General features: G+C 47.7%; 1 pseudogene across 1 annotated transcript; it reads left to right on the top strand.

Annotated features, from left to right (window-relative positions):
* The first annotated feature begins 882 nt into the window (after positions 1-882).
* LOC306970123 lies at positions 883-16,979 on the top strand (annotated as a pseudogene). Its single transcript has 3 exons — positions 883-2,393; positions 2,504-2,540; positions 15,407-16,979. The product of its transcript is annotated as an uncharacterized misc_RNA (transcript).
* Positions 16,980-17,251: the final 272 nt, after the last annotated feature.

Genomic DNA, 17,251 nt, shown 5'->3' with positions numbered 1-17,251 from the left:
CATGGCTAATCTACTCCGTATAGTCCCTTTAACTCTGCACAAAGTCATTGGAAAGGAGGTGGCTTGAGCCTTTGCCCCTTTTGCACTTTTTTTTAAACTATGTTAGATTCTGACCCTGTTCCTACAAATGCGATGTAAACGACTTCACTGACCTGTAATAAGAGCTTTTCCTCCCCATAGGATCTGGAATGGTGAAGCCAGTGCCTGTGGCGTGACATTTCATGGCATTTATAGGCTACTGTATAATTTCAGAAGTTTCAGAAGATTACTAGATGATGTTTGGTGGTCCTACCCACAACAAGCAGAATGAGGTCGATGGGTCGACAACAGCTGAAAATATCTGTATTGTTCATAAATTGAGATGCTTGAGGCTAAATGTTAACGGACGAAGGAATAAAAATCTGACCAAAATGCAGAATTCTCAAAGTTTCCCAGAGTAGCTGCTCGCTATCTGTTTCTGGAGGTAGAACGCCATGTCTTTTCTATTTTTAGTCGTATAAAGTGCTAAATATATAAACTACCAAGCCTCAAAGTGGAGTCTTTTTGCATTGCTGTCAAAGGGGCGTGCTCTTCTTTAGCTCCGTTTAGTCACGTGGCTCATGGTGTTGTGCCGTCTTCATCAGTTCTCGATTATTTGTGGTTTCTTCTGTTCAAAGGATGTAACATTTGGGGGTTTTATAGTTCACATTGAAATTTACAAATCGGTCTGTGTACAGTCTTTACTTCCCTGTGATTTCTTTTGGGGTTTATGACTGAAGCAATGTGATGAAGTGGAGTTATGAAGCTCATGGAGGGAGACACTGTCCTGGGGCGGGTGTAGGTGTGTGGGGGAATGCACTGGCCTCTGCTGTTTCTGACCAGTTTCTCTCTCTCAGGTTTAGGATGCATCTGCTGCTGGTGGCTCTGCTCTGCTGCGCCCCTGTGTTCGGGGGGAAGGTGCTGGTGTTTCCTGTGGACGGGTCCCACTGGGTGAACATGCAGGTTCTGGTCGAGGAGCTGCACTCTCGGGGTCATGAGGTCACTGTGCTGCGGCCCAAAGACACCTGGTACATCAAGGCCCAGTCTCCCTTCTACAAATCCATCACACTCAACTCCACAGCAGGATTCAGCGAGAAACAGTTTGGATCGTTCGCGATGAAGATGCTTCGACTGCGGCGCGAAGGGGCCTCGGTTTGGAGACAGATTTCTCTGGAATACGAAATTGTTACAGCATTTTATGAGTCGTTTAAAAAAGTTGTTGAAATGACTGGACAAATGTTTGAGAATAAGACATTAATGCAGGATTTGAGGGACGCAAAATATGACCTGGTTTTGACAGATCCTGCGATGGGCGCTGGCGTTCTTCTTGCTCACATGTTAAAGCTCCCTCTGGTGTTGAACGTCAGATGGACAATTATGGGAGACGGACATTTAGTGATTGCTCCAACTCCTTTATCGTACGTCCCAATCCCCATGAGTGAACTCACAGATAAAATGAGCTTCATGCAGCGAGTCAAGAACATGTTGATTTACTTCTTTAAACTACAAACCGTTTGTTCACAAATACTTTGGTCCTGACGTGCACTACATGGAGCTGTTCCAGGCGGCCGACATTTGGCTGATGAGAAACGACTTCACGTTTGAATTCCCGCGGCCCACGATGCCAAACGTGGTTTACATGTCAGGCTTCCAGTGCAAACCCTCCAGACCTCTGTCCAAAGAGCTGGAGCAGTTTGTGCAGAGTTCAGGGGAGCATGGGGTTATCGTCATGACTTTAGGGACACTGGTGGCCCAACTGCCTGAAGACATCACTGAGGAGATCGCTGCTGCTTTTGCACAAGTCCCTCAGAAAGTCATCTGGAGACACTCGGGCAAACAGCCCTCCACTTTAGGCAACAACACTCTGCTGGTGGACTGGCTCCCTCAGAACGACCTTCTGGGACATCCACAAACCAAGCTTTTTGTAGCTCACGGAGGAACCAACGGGCTTCAGGAAGCCATTAACCACGGCGTTCCTCTGTTGGGTTTGCCGCTGATGTTCGACCAAATGGACAACTTCTTTCGGATGGAGGTGCGTGGAGTGGCCAAAGTGCTGGACATCTCCACAGTGAACAGAGAGGTGTTTCTCCAGGCGCTGCAGGAGCTGCTGCACCAGCCCAAACATAGAGAGAATATGAAGCGTCTGTCAGAGCTGCACAGAGACCAGCCCATGAAGCCCATGGACAAAGCCATGTTCTGGATAGAGTTCGTCATGAGACACAGAGGAGCCAAACATCTGATAACAGAGTCCTACAAACTGTCCAAGATTCAGTATTACTGCATTGACGTGGTGGTGTTTCTGCTCACGTTAGCTGCACTGAGTCTGTTCATGTTCATGAAGACACTCACAGTCCTGTGGACAGCCCTGTCCTCACGCCTCAAAACCAAACAGGAATAAACTTTCCACATAAGGCTTCAGGCTCATTCATAATTCATAAGATTTCCATGGTTACAAGGTAAAAATGACTTAATTTTTTCGTTGCAGCTCTCGGTGTAAGAACAAAGTTCTTGAATCTTATGAAGTATGAATGAGCCTTTTGTGTTCACCTTCACTTAAAGCTGTGCCTTTTAAATGTTGTTGTCTGTAAATAAGAAAAAGCCACTGAAGGTTAAGGTGTACTCTTTAAAAGAACTCCTATCCGTTCTTTTTGCATGATTTGAGGGACATCATTTTCATTTTTTGACTTGGGAATGAGCTGTGATGGTCATTCTTGTAATATTATCGTAAACGCATTAAAACTACTCTGGTCTGTTTTCCTTCAGCATCAAACATTGCAGTTCATGTGTCACCAGTGTCGGTGCTGCCAAGCGTTGACCACATTCACGTCAAAGCCTCAAGTCAAGCTGGCTCTCAGCTCACTGAGTTTTCAGATTTTTGAGTCTGGTGCATTTGCCGACCAATCGGCCTCTTTAACAACGGTAAGGAGTGCACTTTAAGGACACACGTCATGAATTATATCCTTTGCCCATGACTCTGGAGCGAGTCCCAGGCACTGACAATCCCTTTAGAACTGAGGGTTTCACAAGTTCTACCCGTACCGAAAAAATGAAAGCATCAAAAGCAGGTCCCAACAAAACAATCATATATCTTTCGATCCAAGTTTTGATGCAGTTGGTCCAGGGACAGCATAAAAGCAGTACAAAGTAACTCATGCCCCTACAGGCCATAAGCGTCACTGCATGTTGTGTTTTTTACCCATCATCTATCTGTGAGAGTAATACTACGCTGACAGAAAAGACAATTGGTGGAGAGGGATATTGTACACCATGGAGATCCTTTTTGTCACTCAAACTTGGCTGTAAATACTGTTAAAGTGACGCTAGCCCGCAGTTAGCTCTGCCCGTTAGCCTGTTAGCTTCTTTTTCGTGATTCTATTAGTTTGTACTGATGATACCGACCCGGTGGCAGCGAAGTTGCAATTGTGGTTCTTTGGCTAGAGACACCGGGGGAGAAGAAAGACAATCATCCCATTAACACTTGTATTACCCCCACAGGGACGACGGAAAGGATTTATTAAGGTTAACAAGTTACTTTGTACTGCTTGAAAACATGACTCATTTTTGTCCCCATCTTTTTTTCCCCCCCAATATTGTAAATGTGCAGATCTTCCAGAAAATCATTTTTCTGTTGTCTGGTTCTAGACAGCAAATATTTTAGTATATACAGTATATCATCATTCAGGTATCGGTTTGGCATCGGAAAAAGTGCCACAGTACCCAGCCCTCGTCACACCAATGACAGTTTCACATATAATAAGCTGAATGCCCATCTTGGGTCGCCCGTTGCATTATGGGTAATGGAATTTCTTTTGACGACCAAACAGTATTGATAGTTAGCGTAAAGCAACGTAGAAAGCTCTGATTTGGACCGCCGTGGAGCTTGTTACGATATTAGCTTAAAGGAATAGGCCACCGTTTTTACATACTGAGATATGTTCTTACCTTAGCTTTGACGAGTTCTTTAGGACCTGTCTGATCTTCAGTCACGTAAACACAGCGCAGACGGCGTTAGCATTTAGCCTCTCCCTCTCTCCACTATAGCTCCAAAACAGGTCAAGATAGAAGCTACCAAGCTCTTCCACGTTTTCCCTGTTTAAATATGGTTACGTGAAGTGTTCCACTACAAAGTATAATTACACAAAATTAAACAATGTGGATTTTCTAAGCGGATAAAAGGGGGGACTATATTGTAAGGCGTAATAATACCAGGAGTAGTTCGAAATACGCGCAGTAATCTTCACTTTACTGTGCGGATGCCAAACTACTCCTGGTATTATTACGCCTTACAATATAGTTCCCCCTTTTATCCGCTTAGAAAATCCACATTGTTTAATTTTCTGTAATTATACTTAGGGAAAACAAGGAAGAGCTTGGTAGCTTCTATCTTGACCTGTTTTGGAGCTATAGAGGAGAGGGGGAGAGGCTAAATGCTAACGCCGTCTGCGCTGTGTTTACGTGACTGAAGGCACGGGGGAAGATCAGACAGGTCCTAAAGAACTCGTCAAAGCTAAGGTAAGAACATATCTCAGTAAAAACGGTGGCTTATTCAATTAAAGTCTATTTTTACACCAGGGCTGCGAACGGATGTTCTCTGGATGTTGTAGGACTGTCGTGGCTGACACGTCTCTGCAACATCGCGTGGCGGTCGGGGACAGTGCCCCTGGATTGGCAGACTGGGGTGGTGGTCCCTCTCTTTAAGAAGGGGGATCGGAGGGTGTGTTCCAATTACAGAGGGATCACCCTCCTCAGCCTCCCCGGTAAGGTCTACCCATGATGCTGGTCGTGGCACACTGGACCAGCTCTATACCCTCCGTCGGGTGCTCGAGGGTTCGTGGGAGTTCGCCCAACCAGTCCACATGTGTTTTGTGGATCTGGAGAAAGCGTTCGACCGTGTCCCTCGTGGTGCCCTGTGGGGGGTGCTCCGGGAGTATGGGGTCCGGGGCCCTCTGCTAAGGGCTGTCCGTTCCCTGTATGACGCAGCAGGAGCTTGGTTCGCATTGCCGGCAGTAAGTCAGACCTGTTCCCGGTGCGTGTTGGTCTCCGCCAGGGCTGCCCTTTGTCACCGGTTCTGTTCATTACTTTTATGGACAGAATTTCTAGGCGCAGCCAGGGGCCGGAGGGTGTCCGGTTTGGGAGCCTCAGAGTCTCATCTCTGCTGTTTGCGGATGATGTTGTTCTGTTGGACCTTCAGCTGCTCTGGGGCGGTTTGCAGCCGAGTGTGTAGCGGCCGGGATGAGAATCAGCACCTCCAAATCTGACGCCATGGTTCTCCACCCTCTACAGGTTGGTGAGGAGTTCAAGTATCTCGGGGTCTTGTTCTCAGTGAGGGACGGATGGAGCGTGAGATGGACAGACGGATCGGTGCGGCGTCAGCAGTGATGCGGTCGCTGTATCGGTCTGTCGTGGTGAAGAGGGAGCTGAGTCGGGGCAAAGCTCTCGATTTACCGATCGATCTACGTTCCCACCCTCACCTATGGTCATGAGATTTGGGTAATGACCGAAAGGACAAGATCGCGAATACAAGCGGCCGAAATGAGTTTCCTTCGCAGGGTGGCTGGGCGCACCCTCCAAGATCGTGTGAGGAGCTCTGTTACCCGGGAGGAGCTCGGAATAGAGTCGCTGCTCCTTCACGTCGAAAGGAGCAGCTGAGGTGGCTCGGGCATCTGTTCCGGATGCCTCCTGGTCGCCTCCCTCGGGAGGTGTTCCAGGCATGTCCTAGTGGGACAAGGCCTCGTGGAAGACCCAGCACACAGTGGTGGGACTATGTCTCCGAGCTGGCCTGGTGTCGCCTCGGGGTCCCCCCAGAGCAGCTGGAGGAGGTGTGTGTGGATCGGGAAGTTTGGGCATCTCTGCTGAGACTGCTGCCCCCGCGACCCGGCCCCGGATAAAGCGGAAGAAAATGGATGGATGGATGTTAACGGAGATAGACAGAAATTGAAAGTACAGATGCTTCAAAAGTGACGGCCAGTTCTTGTTCACATAGTTGGAAAAACTACGTGAGAAAAACATTTCTGACCCTTGAACATTCAGAACATTTAAACTGGAATGAGAAATAAAAACATAGAATCCTTTTTTAGTTTATTTCTACAGCGCTTTACACATACAAAATCACTGGACAAGAGAACGGCTAAAATAGAAAACATTACGAATGGAAATGAATACATTAAAAACAAATGTTCTCTTTGAAATAAGGAGAACCAAGGTGCTGTCTGATCAGCGGGACCTCCAGCGTTTCAGTCGTATTTACATTTGACCGTCACCATCATGACAAACAAGTGCCTGGAAAATGTCTTTGAGAATGTCTCTATGTCTCTATCAAAACTGTACTGTGCAATTTGAATAAATAAACTACAATGATCATTATCCCTGGTTTAGTCCTGATTTAGTATGTTTTAGTCCCGGCTTCGTACTGGTTTAGTACAGTTTTAGTCCTGGTGTAGTCCCAGTTCAGTCCCGGGTCATGTGACAATAATAAACTATTAGCATAGCACTTTTCTCAACAACACTGCTTCACATTTAGTCCCAGTTCAGTCTCGGTCACAGCCCCGGTTTAGTCCAGGTTCAGTCCCTGCTTAGTCCCGGTTCAGTCCCCTTTGGTCCCGGGGAGGCTCCAGTCTCTCTCCTCCCTCCTCTCTCTCTCTTCACTCTCACTCAGTCTTTCTCTCTCTCCACTTTCTCTCTCACTGCTCTCTCTCCTCTACTCTCCTCTCTCTCTCCTCTTTCTAACCCCCTCTCTCTTCTACCTCCTCTCTCTCTCCTCTCTCTCCCTCTCATCCCTCTCTCTCCTCTCTCGTCTCTCTCTCCTCTCTCTCCTCCCTCTCTCCTCTCTCTCCCTCTCTCTCCTATCTCTCCCCTCTCCCTCCTCTCTCTCTCTCTCTCTCGTCTCTCTCTCCTATCTCTCCTCCCTCTCTCCTCTCTTCCCCTCTCTCCCCTCTCTCTCCTCTCTCTCCTCCCTCTCTCCTCTCTCTCCCCTCTCTCCCCTCTCTCTCGTCTCTCTCTCCTATCTCTCCCAACTCTCTCTCCCCTTTCTCCTCTCCCTCCTCTCTCTCCCCTCTCTCTCCTCTCTCTCCCCTCTCTCTCTCACCTCTCTCTCCCCTCTCTCTCCTCTCTCTCCTCTCTCTCCCCTCTCTCTCTCCCCTCTCTCCCCTCTCTCCCCTCTCTCTCTCCTCTCTCTCCCCTCTCTCTCCCCTCTCTCTCCTCTCTCTCTCTCCTCTCTCTCCTCTCTCTCTCTCTCTCTCTCCTCTCTCTCCCTCTCTCTCCCTCTCTCTCTCCTCTCTCTCTCCTCTCTCTCCCTCTCTCTCCTCTCTCTCCCCTCTCTCCCCTCTCTCTCTCCTCTCTCTCCCCTCTCTCTCCCCTCTCTCTCCTCTCTCTCTCTCCTCTCTCTCCTCTCTCTCTCCCCTCTCTCTCCTCTCTCTCCCCTCTCTCCTCTCTCTCTCCCCTCTCTCTCCTCTCTCTCTCCTCTCTCTCCTCTCTCCTCCTCTCTCTCTCCTCTCCTCCCCTCTCTCCTCTCTCTCTCCCCTCTCTCTCTCTCCTCTCTCCTCTCTCTCCTCTCTCTCTCCTCTCTCTCCCCTCTCTCCTCTCTCTCCCCTCTCTCTCCTCTCTCTCTCCTCTCTCTCCTCTCTCTCCCCTCTCTCTCTCCTCTCTCTCCTCTCTCTCCCTCTCTCTCCTCTCTCTCCTCTCTCTCCCCTCTCTCTCCTCTCTCTCTCCTCTCTCTCTCCTCTCTCTCCTCTCTCTCTCGTCTCTCTCTCCTCTCTCTCCTCTAGCAAGTAAAATGAATGACATTTGTGCTGAAAGGGGTATAGTAACACCGACGCACTCCAAAGTTTTCACTGGAACGTCAATTTGATGACTAGTGAAGCAGTCATTGACGTAGATTAAGACTCCGCCCCCTTCCCTCTGTCCCGTCTGTAAACATAGTATCCTGGCATTGCAAACACGGAGTCGTGGATGTTAACCAAGTCTCTGTAGGACACAGGTAATCAAGATTTTAATCCAAAAGTAAATTTTGCATTTAGAGGTGGGCATAGATTATTTTTTTAAATCTAGATTAATCTAGATTAATTTTGAAATTAATCTAGATTAATCTAGATTAAAATGTCTTGCTTGAATTCTGCAAAGCCATTCAGAATATGTGTGCTGCCCAAATAATGACTAAAAGTAAGTCTTTGAGAACGAGTTTCTCAGGTTAGACCAGGGGCTCATCTCCTGTTTCCAAAATGCATCACAAACTGCTTGAGAACGTTCTACTATGATAAATGGTGATGAAAATAATTCATGTTCAATAAGATGCACTTGTGTTTACTAACTGTTTATTCAGTTAAACATTAATTTTGAACTGTAGGTCGACATTAGAGGTCCTGATGAACGGTTTACAGTCAGTAGCTTTGTGCCAATCAATTTTCTGGTGACAAACTGAATCTCCTTTTACTATGACCTGCTACAGAAAAAAGATCCGGGACTTTAATGGTGCTCTTATCGATACTTTAAAAGAAAAAAGAAAAACATTAGAGGCTACTGTATATAGGCAATGTAGCCTTAAACTTTTTTATTACACATTTACTCTGCACTTGGACCTAATGTATTCCCAACACTTAATATATGGGAGGTAAAATACAAGTATAGACCAAAATGTAAAGTTCAATATTTTTCAAAATAATCTAGTAAGTAAAGGATTAAGAGTCATAGTTTGTTAATCAGGCTGTTGGTTAGATTCGGCTGGAGCTGACACGTGTGCGCGTTCACGCCACTGTGTGCGCGTTTGCGGAACATAGACTCCACTCGAATCGGGTATTTGTGACAGTGCGAGGCTCTGTTTAGTATGAAGGTGTTACGTTTCGCTTTTAACAGCGGGTCAGCGGCAGCAGCTCGGGGGGTGTCGCAGTGTGTCGTTCCCGTGCACACCTGTCTCACCGTGCGCACCTGTCTCACCGTGCACACCTGTCTCACCGCGCGCACCTGTCTCACCGCGCACCTGTCTCACCGCGCGCGCCTGTCTCACCGTGCACACCTGTCTCACCGTGCGCACCTGTCTCACCGTGCGCACCTGTCTCACCGTGCGCACCTGTCTCACCGCGCGCACCTGTCTCACCGCGCACCTGTCTCACCGCGCGCACCTGTCTCACCGCGCGCACCTGTCTCACCGCGCACCTGTCTCACCGCGCGCACCTGTCTCACCACCACGCACCTGTCTCACCGCGCGCACCTGTCTCACCGCGCGCACCTGTCTCACCGTGCGCACCTGTCTCACCACGCACACCTGTCTCACCGCGCACACCTGTCTCACCGTGCGCACCTGTCTCACCGCGCACCTGTCTCACCGCGCGCGCCTGTCTCACCGCCCGCGCGCACCTGTCTCACCGCGCACCTGTCTCACCGCCCGCGCGCACCTGTCTCACCGCGCACCTGTCTCACCGCGCGCACCTGTCTCACCGTGCACACCTGTCTCACCGTGCGCACCTGTCTCACCGTGCACACCTGTCTCACCGTGCGCACCTGTCTCACCGTGCACACCTGTCTCACCGCGCGCACCTGTCTCACCGTGCGCACCTGTCTCACCGCCCGCGCGCACCTGTCTCACCGCGCACCTGTCTCACCGCGCACCTGTCTCACCGCGCGCACCTGTCTCACCGTGCACACCTGTCTCACCGCGCGCTACCTGTCTCACCGCGCGCACGGCTGCAGAAGGAGGCACGGAGCGGGGCAGGTCCGACACCGCGCTCTTGTGCGGGGCTTTTAGTGCTTATTTTATTATTTTTAGCGCGGGTGATGCGACCCCGTTAGCCCGACTGTTCTCACAGAAACAGTAAATAAACTCATTGTGGATCAGTCGTAGAACCTGCTGCTCTTCGCCTCTTTATCCGATTCTCACTCGTCTGGTCATAGCGTCCATTTGGCAAAACTTAATCCATAACAAAAGTAGCTCCAGCCTCCGCGTGGCAGTTGTTTTGGTTTCAGAGGAATCACGTAACAGCGAAGCTGCGCGTGAGATGCATTCATGGACCGTAAGAAGTGCGGGAAAGGCGAGTTTTTCACAAATGCACAGAAAAACCGGACAAATAATTTGCAGTCTGATACACTTTGCTTGCGCCAGAGGCCTCAGGCCGGAATACTTTAAGCCCTGCATAAAATATCACGGTGAATGTCATCATAGCTTGCAGAGTATAGACCCAGCTCCCAACCCAGCTTTGAGAATAGATTAACGGCCCACCTCTAGTTCCAACTGTTCCGTTTTTTAAATCACACTGCGTATATTCATATGTCCGCCGAATATTCCTTTCGGTTTTGTTTTTGTCTCAGAACGCACAGCATGCTAAGATGTTACCTTGTAGCATGGAGGTCACTGGTGTTGCCCAGGGTGTATTAAGCTGTTTAAGTTGTTGTGAGACCATAGGGCCGGGATTTGCATGGACATCTCCGCATAGTAGGAACATAATGCAAAGAATCCTCGCATATCCCCGCTGAACTGCTGCGTGACGAGCCACCCTCCGTGCAGGTAGCTGTCTGCGGTGGTCATCCTGGCAAACGACTTGCCCACCGTCCAGCACATTAGAGCAGATTATGTAATGGCTCCACACATGGCCGTATCTACCATTGAGGTCACCGAGGTCCGGACCTCGGTAAAATTGTAGCTTTTTTTTTGTTCTGTTTTTTACACATTGAATCCTTTACTGCGCACATGAATGTTGTAAACACGCGCTTCTACAGGCGGAAGAGCCTCTAGTTCAGACATGGATGAACTTGTTCTGAACTGCTTTGGACCCGAGTGCCTAAAACTCGGCGGAGGCAGGAGAAGCGTCTGTGCCTCATCATTGCCTCCTCCTCTGCTACTCACTTTGTTTCTGTCTCATGCAAAGATTGTCCTGTTGCCTTCGCGGGTCATGTTGACCCGCTGTCATGTTCCGGGCATTTAGCAGAAGTCTAAAGTTCTGTGTAAAGCAAAATCTCGGTGAGTTCCTTCTTCACTTCTCAGTCTGTGACTGAAGAGCAATGAGGCCTCTGACTTTTCTAAGGAAACAAAGAGCTCACTGTATTTAGCGTCATGTTACTGTCACTCATGGTGTCTGACCGAAAGTCTCACTGTGAAGAAAGTCAACTCACATTTACACTGAGAAGGTTGGAAGGGCGCCCCCTTGGCGACGTGAAGACAGGAAGTGACCTCCCTCTCTCCTGGTGCAGCTGAATTGTTTGCCTTTTTCAGCGAACCACGTTGTTTTTCTGGATACTTTTGTACGTCTTTACCGTGTTTTTGTGGAGGTTTGGTGGATTTGTTTACTTTGAGAGTCCAAAATGGTCCTGAAGAAAGCAGCTTTTTGACGGTAAACAAACTGCTAGCTTATCAGCTAAACCCATTTGAGATCTACAAACATCTTCTTCTGAGACACTGAACAGTGAAGAGGCACCAAGAGCCCCCACACCTGCAGCACGGAGGAGGCGTCACAAGAGGAGCTACAGGAAACAACAAAAGGGACCAACGAGGAGATGGTGATAGACTGTGGAGGGAGCTGTGCAGGAGGAAGAGGAAGGACGAGGTGGAGCTGACCAGTGCAGGACACCACGCTCTGAGACGGGGACAAGCCCAGGAGGCGGTGCACCGTTTCAGATGATCAGAGGAGACAGAGGCAGCTACAGTTTCTCCATCCTCCAAGGTCATGCGGGTGGAGTGGCTGAAGGACAACGAGATCATGGACCCGGCCGAGGACAGGAACTTCTACATCACCGTGGACCTGATCATCAAGCAGGCGCGTCTGTCCCACACGGCCAACTACACCTGTGTGGCCAAGAACATCGTGGCCAAGCGCAAGAGCTCCACCGCCGTGGTCATCGTCTACGGATTTCCCATCAACCAGTGCTCCTCCTGTGACCAAAACAGTGAAGATGGCGGCCGCGATACAACGATCTTTCACAAAAGTAAAAAAAAAAAGAGTGGTGCGCACTGAATGGTGCTGCTGCCGTATGCTCTCTCATCGAATGCAATTTTTCCATCTGTGTAATCAATAAAGTACCATCTTATCTTATCTTATCTTGTGTCACCTTGCATCCAAATGCCCGGAACATGATGACAGCGGGTCAAAATGACCCGCGAAGGCCATTCACCTTTAAACCAGCGCATTCACCTTTGTACCAGTGGTTTGACAGTGGGGGCGTCGCAGAGGGGGCGGGGCCAGAGCGCAGAGTCCAAACCAGAGTCTCATGTTCAGAATGAGCCAAAGCAAAACACTCAGCTTTACCCATTCACACTCGCAGCCTCGCTTTCAAAACTATTAAACACGGACATTTTCATTTAATATTTTAGTAGTAGTAGATAGTAAAAATGTTTGGAAAACCTGCTTCACAGTATTAATGGATGAAATAGATGTTAAATAGATTTTATTTTGTGATATTCATCATGTCAAAGTAGGGGGTACGTGACTCGTCACCTAAAACTTCAGGGGGTGCACGGCTGCACCCACTGCCCTTGGGTCGACTCAAGGGCGTAGGTCTGGTGGTGCTATTGGTGGGGACACTTTAGTGCCACATCTGAGTCAAGTCTTTGTGAAAGATCGTACAATATCACTTTATTTTACAGTACCTTGATACATTGTACCTAACTTAATTTAGTACAATGTAATGTGCTCTGTAACAATGTGTAATAACCTGTACCTATGGGTTAGATACATAATGGAATAACTTGTATTTGTATTTGTAGGTACGTTATGTAACAGGACATGAGACCCTCGGGTTAGGGCTTAAGGCTAGAGTTATGTCTTAATACATTATGTACCTCCAAAATACAAATACATGTTCAAATCAAATCAAAACAATTTTATTTGTATAGTGCTTTTCATACATGTCATGTAACACAAAGTGCTTTACAGATTTAAAAACATTCTCTCACACCCACCTCCTTCCAAAAATACAGACACATTGTCGCATTCACACTCCCCCCACCCACCTCCCCAGAGACACACCACACAAGCACACAATACACACTCAAGGTAAAACAGTGGAGATTATGGACAAAAGGCTAAGATAAGGCTGGGTGCAGATAAACCAGGTAAGGGAACACCATCCAAGGAGCCGTCTGCATCGGGCGCAGCGCCTCGGCTGCAGCCACAGGGACCAACACAGGGTGCCCGGACACCATCCAGAAACCCACAAGACAGCACCCCAGCAGCCACAGCCAATCACCACTCCCGAGGCAGAGGGCTCCTCCAGAGGAAACTGGGAGAGCATAAAAATTGTTAAAATAAATAAAAGTACGTAAGTAAAATTGAATAATAGGATAATAAAAAAATAAAATAAAATAAAATAAAAAAAGAGAGGTAAAATACATAAATACAAAATAAATATTAATAACTATTAAATGTCAATTTAATTAATTGTAAGGTGCTGATAAATAATAATAAATAGGCCTAGCAAAAATAAATATCAGTTAAAAGCTAAGCTAAAAAGGTGGGTCTTGAGCCTGCTCTTAAAAACTTGAACGTTCTCTACGGCCCTGAGCTCCTCCGGCAGGTCGTTCCGGAGGCGAGGGCCGTAACACTGGAAAGACGCCTCACCGTGAGTTTTCCTGTTGACTTTAGGAATAACTAGGAGACCCCTGCCGGAGGAGCGAAGGGGCCGTGAAGGTTCGTAAGGTAAAAGCAGTTCTGAAAGGTAAGAAGGACCAAGACCATTAATGGTTAGTGGTTCTCACACAGAGGTGCAGGGCCTGAATTGAGGTAATTATTTTCCACTTCTGCCCTGCTTTACTGCACAGTGGAACTGTTTTTGACCGTAAATAGGTCCGCCCTTTGCCGAATAACTATGGGATGCGCACTGTAGGGCCCCCATGTGGATTTTTGCTTAGGGCCCCAGAAGGGCCAGCACCGGCTCTGAGGTAAAGCATCAGCGCCTGCCAAGCTGCTGCTGCTACCTGCCGCCGCCATCTTAGCCCTGCTTCTGGTCGTAAGCGTATCTCACAGACCTGGCTCAATAAGACTCACATAACTGCTACGCAGACCACCTTACTGACTTTCAGATACTCTTTTAGAACATTTTATCTGATTATTCATCCTGCAAGCCTTCAAGAACTTGCTTCCTTCAGATAAATCTGTAGTTTAGCCTCCTATTCTTACTTTTATTTTGTTCGCTTTCTCGAACTGGTGCCCCATTAAATTTTTAAGGCTAATCTACAACCTATTAATTAATTAATAAACAAATTAATTGATTAATGAAACCTCATACCCTACAGCAACGATTACAATTATAAAAATACCACTGTCAGTCGGTTGTCTTTCATTTTCATCCCGAGTAGAGATATTGTCACATGTGGTAGTACAGCATAATTCTATGTTTGTGCTCAAAATGGTGGCCTTAAAGGGGCAAGATGCAAGTTGTCCATTTTACGCTCATTACTGCCACCTCAGGTTATACGTGTAACTGCAGTCTCTATATTAAGCTCGTGCAAGACGGCACTTCAGACCCGAAGTAACACCTTTTTGAGTGACAGTGCAGGATTTTAGAAGCAGTTGTGGTGAACAGGTCTGGGCTCATTCTACACATTAGGACATGGCTAATCTACTCCGTATAGTCCCTTTAACTATGCACAAAGTCATTGGAAAGGAGGTGGCTTGAGCCTTTGCCCCTTTTGCACTTTTTTTTAAACTATGTTAGATTCTGACCCTGTTCCTACAAATGCGATGTAAACGACTTCACTGACCTGTAATAAGAGCTTTTCCTCCCCATAGGATCTGGAATGGTGAAGCCAGTGCCTGTGGCGTGACATTTCATGGCATTTATAGGCTACTGTATAATTTCAGAAGTTTCAGAAAATTACTAGATGATGTTTGGTGGCCGTACCCACAACAAGCTGAATGAGGTCGATGGGTCGACAATAGCTGAAAATATCTGTATTGTTCATAATTTGAGATGCTTGAGGCTAAATGTTAACGGACGAAGGAATAAAAATCTGACCAAAATGCAGAATTCTCAAAGTTTCCCAGAGTAGCTGCTCGCTATCTGTTTCTGGAGGTAGGACGCCATGTCTTTTCTATTTTTAGTCGTATAAAGTGCTAAATATATAAACTACCAAGCCTCAAAGTGGAGTCTTTTTGCATTGCTGTCAAAGGGGCGTGCTCTTCTTTAGCTCCGTTTAGTCACGTGGCTCATGGTGTTGTGCCGTCTTCATCAGTTCTCGATTATTTGTGGTTTCTTCTGTTCAAAGGATGATAGTTCACATTGAAATTTAAAAATAGGTCTGTGTACAGTCTTTACTTCCCGGTGATTTCTTTTGGGGTTTATGACTGAAGCAATGTGATGAAGTGGAGTTATGAGGCTCATGGAGGGAGACACTGTCCTGGGGCGGGTGTAGGTGTGTGGGGGAATGCACTGGCCTCTCTGCTGTTTCTGACCAGTTTCTCTCTCTCAGGTTCAGGATGCATCTGCTGCTGGTGGCTCTGTTCTGCTGTGCCCCTGTGTTCGGGGGGAAGGTGCTGGTGTTTCCTGTGGACGGGTCCCACTGGGTGAACATGCAGGTTCTGGTCGAGGAGCTGCACTCTCGGGGTCATGAGGTCACTGTGCTGCGGCCCAAAGACACCTGGTACATCAAGGCCCAGTCTCCCTTCTACAAATCCATCACACTCAACTCTACAAGAGGATTCAGCAAGAAACAGTTTGGATCGTTCGCGATGAAGATGCTTCGACTGCGGCGCGAAGGGGCCTCGGTTTGGAGACAGATTTCTCTGGAATACGAAATTGTTACAGCATTTTATGAGTCGTATAAAAAAGTTGTTGAAATGACTGGACAAATGTTTGAGAATAAGACATTAATGCAGGATTTGATGGACGCAAAATATGACCTGGTTTTGACAGATCCTGGTATGGGTGCTGGCGTTCTTCTTGCTCACATGTTAAAGCTTCCTCTGGTGTTGAACGTCAGATGGACAATTCTGGGAGACGGACATTTAGTGATTTCTCCATTTCCTTTATCGTACGTCCCAATCAGCATGAGTGAATTCACAGATAAAATGAGCTTCATGCAGCGAGTCAAGAACATGTTGATTTACTTCTTTACGCGTATTCAGCTCTGGTATGTGACAGACCGAAACTACAAACCGTTTGTTCACAAATACTTTGGTCCTGACGTGCACTACATGGAGCTGTTCCAGGCGGCCGACATTTGGCTGATGAGAAACGACTTCACGTTTGAATTCCCGCGGCCCACGATGCCAAACGTGGTTTACATGTCAGGCTTCCAGTGCAAACCCTCCAGACCTCTGTCCAAAGAGCTGGAGCAGTTTGTGCAGAGTTCAGGGGAGCATGGGGTTATCGTCATGACTTTAGGGACACTGGTGGCCCAACTGCCTGAAGACATCACTGAGGAGATCGCTGCTGCTTTTGCACAAGTCCCTCAGAAAGTCATCTGGAGACACTCGGGCAAACAGCCCTCCACTTTAGGCAACAACACTCTGCTGGTGGACTGGCTCCCTCAGAACGACCTTCTGGGACATCCACAAACCAAGCTTTTTGTAGCTCACGGAGGAACCAACGGGCTTCAGGAAGCCATTTACCACGGCGTTCCTCTGTTGGGTTTGCCGCTGATGTTTGACCAACAGTCTAACTTCTTTCGGATGGAGGTGCGTGGAGTGGCCAAAGTGCTGGACATCTCCACAGTGAACAGAGAGGTGTTTCTCCAGGCGCTGCAGGAGCTGCTGCACCAGCCCAAACATAGAGAGAATATGAAGCGTCTGTCAGAGCTGCACAGAGACCAGCCCATGAAGCCCATGGACAAAGCCATGTTCTGGATAGAGTTCGTCATGAGACACAGAGGAGCCAAACATCTGATAACAGAGTCCTACAAACTGTCCAAGATTCAGTATTACTGCATTGACGTGGTGGTGTTTCTGCTCACGTTAGCTGCACTGAGTCTGTTCATGTTCATGAAGACACTCACAGTCCTGTGGACAGCCCTGTCCTCACGCCTCAAAACCAAACAGGAATAAACTTTCCACATAAGGCGAAATACGCGCAGTAATCTTCACTTTACTGTGCAGATGCCAAACTACTCCTGGTATTATTACGCCTTACAATATAGTTCCCCCTTTTATCCGCTTAGAAAATCCACATTGTTTAATTTTGTGTAATTATACTTTGTAGTGTAACACTTCACGTAACCATGTTTAAATAGGGAAAACGTGGAAGAGCTTGGTAGCTTCTATCTTGACCTGTTTTGGAGCTATAGAGGAGAGGGGGAGAGGCTAAATTTTAACGCCGT

The sequence above is a fragment of the Gobius niger genome (genome assembly GCF_951799975.1).
Source record: "Gobius niger genome assembly, chromosome: 1".
Classification (NCBI taxonomy): domain Eukaryota; kingdom Metazoa; phylum Chordata; class Actinopteri; order Gobiiformes; family Gobiidae; genus Gobius; species Gobius niger.
Note: the sequence above shows the minus strand (reverse complement) of the source record. Positions and strands in the feature narration are given on the sequence as shown.